This window comes from Quercus suber, unplaced genomic scaffold (assembly GCF_002906115.3).
Source record: "Quercus suber isolate HL8 unplaced genomic scaffold, Cork oak 2.0 scaffold_81, whole genome shotgun sequence".
In the NCBI taxonomy this organism is placed as follows: domain Eukaryota; kingdom Viridiplantae; phylum Streptophyta; class Magnoliopsida; order Fagales; family Fagaceae; genus Quercus; species Quercus suber.
In genome coordinates this window covers 28,965-32,406 of record NW_027069546.1, presented here as the reverse complement: position 1 = coordinate 32,406, position 3,442 = coordinate 28,965, and the positions used below count along the sequence as shown (strand labels likewise).

General features: G+C 33.4%; 1 pseudogene; it reads left to right on the top strand.

The window, feature by feature from the left end:
• Window positions 1–527: 527 nt before the first annotated feature.
• LOC136067663 (antimicrobial ginkbilobin-2-like protein) lies at window positions 528–1,366 on the top strand (annotated as a pseudogene).
• Window positions 1,367–3,442: the final 2,076 nt, after the last annotated feature.

Here is a 3,442-nt window from a genome sequence, read left to right as displayed (position 1 = left end):
TATTTTTTAACAAACCAATTTTCAAAACACTGAGCATTGGAGTCAATAACGTTATCCACTGCTCATGGTTTTCAAATTAATTTTGAGCACGTGCAGAACCATGAGCAAGTGACATCTTTCAAACTTTAATCCCATTAATTTAAGGGAATTAAATTAATAAAAAAAATATTATGTATATATATACTTTTTCCAGTCAGGGGGTTCATTTGAACCCCCCTGAATTACAAGTTCAGCCGCCCTTGCATTGATCCCTCACGAATTTGAATGGCTTGTTTCTAGTTTCCTTAGAACTTTCATGAGTTAATTAATATAAAAGCGCCACCAGATTATTGACTCTACGCTCCAGCACGTTCAAAGTCTGAGTGCGATTTTGTACGAGAGGTTTATTAATCAAAAGGATTTGGACTGAGATGAGGTTGCCACTAAGAATAAAGTCAGCATTTTCTACTTCAAACTTGGCCAAAACTTGACAAGTCTCGTCTATTTATAGAGTTCTTGTAGATAATATTACACACCCACAAAACTAACCTTCAATTTCATTCAACATATTGTGCTCAAAATATATTTCCTTCAGCTTTCTATTATTCAGCCTCTTCCTCCATGCAGTCAATTGCGCAGACCCATTATACCATTTTTGTTTTAGCCAGGAAAACCGAAAACTACACTGCCAATAGCCCTTATGGTACAAACTTGAATGGCTTGCTAAAAATTTTGTCCACCAAAGTTCCTTCAAAAAGGTTTGGGCTCAGCTCGACTGGGCAAGGCCAAGCTCAAGCAAATGGTTTAGCCCTATGCCGAGGTGATGTCTCAAAAACAAACTGTAAGACGTGTCATTGATGCAGGCAAAGAGCTTGGTGATCGTTGACCTGAGCGATAATTTGGTATGATAACTGCCTTTTAAAGTACTCGAATAAACATTTCTTTGGAGAAATCGATAACAAAAACAAGTTCTACTTGTGGAACGTCCAAGATGTAGAAAATCCCACTTCATTCAATCCAAAAGTTAAGGATTTGTTAAGCAGGTTATCTAATAAAGCTTATGCCAATCCAAAATTCTATGCTACCAGGGACCTAAAGCTTGATTCATCAAGCAAACTATATGGTTTGGCTCAATGCACCAGGGACCTTTCAGGTCTTGATTGTAAGAAGTGTCTTGAAACTGCGATTAGTGAACTTCCCAACTGTTGCAATGGAAAACGAGGTGGGCGAGTTGTTGGTGGCAGTTGTAACGTTAGATATGAACTTTACCCCTTTGTTGATGCCTAGACTATTATGGTTTCCTATGTTTATGTACGAAACTGTGTAATGTAATATGTTTAAAAATAAATAAAATTGTCCAATGAGACAACTTATCTTTGCTTCGTCACTTGTATAATTTTGGCCAATTGTAATCATTTGGTTGGATTTTTGGTACTTAGATGTTGAAATTTTGCATGGGGCAGGGGTTTTGCTAAATATTGTTATTTATTTTTTTTTAATTAAAAAAAATTGGAGACTTTTACTGTTTTAAAAATATTCGGCAAAATCTTTTTTAGAATTTTTGTTTAACCTTGGTTGAGTTCTTTTTGTGTAAAGCCATGTCTATTGCCGGAGGGATGACAAGTACTAAAAGGGAAAAATGTTTCAAACTAAAATCAAATATATATGTGTGACAAATTGATAATTTTTTTGTAGTGGTACTTTGAGTTAAATAATGTGTTTGAACTTGGGGAAGAGTGTAATTAAAGGATGTGTGTGTGTTTAGCAGTTTATTTCTCAAATATATATAATATACTTAAGTGTCCTATGTCATATCAGCTATTTAATCATAAAGTTGCCATGTAATCTTTAATCGGATTTTATTTATTTTTATGCCAAAATAAAAAGGATAGGATTGGCTTCAGCCCCTCACTCTCTCCTCCCCTATTTTCCCTTTCTTTGCTTTACCGTTTTCCAATTTCCTAATCAAGTGGCCATACCATCTCAAAGCCAACAGTAATTTACTAGAAACTCTCTTAACAAAAATCCAAATATGAGTTGAAGAGAACCAACTTTAAGGATACTAAGTCTTTTACGTAACTCTCTCTCTAGTCTATATTGATTGGCCATAAATCCTCTCTTGTTAATGAGAGTAGTCTAATGTCAAGAGCAAGAAACCAACGACTATTATGAGTGCAACAAAAGTGATAGGCAACGAAGATTCCCACAGTTACTACCATTGGTTCATGGAAGAGATAGATAAAAGGACCAATTTTTTTTTTCCAATTTTTTTTTTTTGAAAAAAAAAAAACCTTGAATATAATACTTCAAATATTTGAAGATTTATAATGAAACATATTTAAACATTTTTTCATGCTAGTTGTGGATCCATTGGAAACAAATCTCAACAAAGAAACATAAAGATCTTTAGGAGATTAGCAGTCAACGGACATATATGGAGATTAGCGAAGGACAGAGCTTGTGTTGGCTGTTGCAGTGACAATGAAGGCCATTTGGAGGAGTCACTACAGTAGAAGAAGAGCAGTGATGATAGTGATGGTAGCTACAGCCACAATAGTTGGGAGAATGGCAGGAAAGGAAAATGAAGTGCTTGGGTCACAAAAAGATACTAGAGAGTCTAAGATTTTTGTAACAAAATAATAAAAAATAATGACTCACACACCACTCATTAGTTTGTAAAAGTACTTGCACTAAACTGTAAAAGATGTTCCAGTTGTATATAATTTTGTAATTTTTTATTAAAAATGCCACATTATAATTATTATGAGATTATCATTGAAATATAATTATTATTTGAGAGAGATAGGCAACAAGCATATCATCGAACAAAAGATATATCATACGTCTAAGCATGTTTCATCATATCATAAAAACAAAACCAAAACCCAATTGCATGGACATTTCTAATGCATGACTTACCATGTACTTACCTCTCAGCAACGAAGCACCTATGGCATTGATGAATGGGCAAGTGAATGAATGGCATGGTATCAAAGCTAAGACAAACCCTAATCTAAACATGTGATAGCAAAACAAGAACCTATAGAGCCTAAAACATATATAAAAAAATGGGCTAAACAGAACAAACATGTGAAGGCAGAGGCAAAACAAACAAACAAACAAAAATTTAGGGTTTCTGGGCAATGGCATCACGCACGCTAGAATAGGCCTGCATGCACATAATCAAGCCTGCATGCGTAGGCAGGATTATGCATAAGCAAGTCCTTTCCCAAAAAACCTAAAAGTGCAAAAACATAGCAGAACACTAAAATGAAAATCTAACAAACTAACATGCACAAAAAATGAAAAGAACTAAGAAACTAACTTAAATAGACATACACAAACATAAACTACACCACAAAAAAAAAAAAAAAAAAAAAAAAAAAAAAAAAAAAAAAAAAAAAAAAAAAAAAAAAAAAAAAAAAAAAAAAAAAAAAAAAAAAAAAAAAAAAAAAAAAAAAAA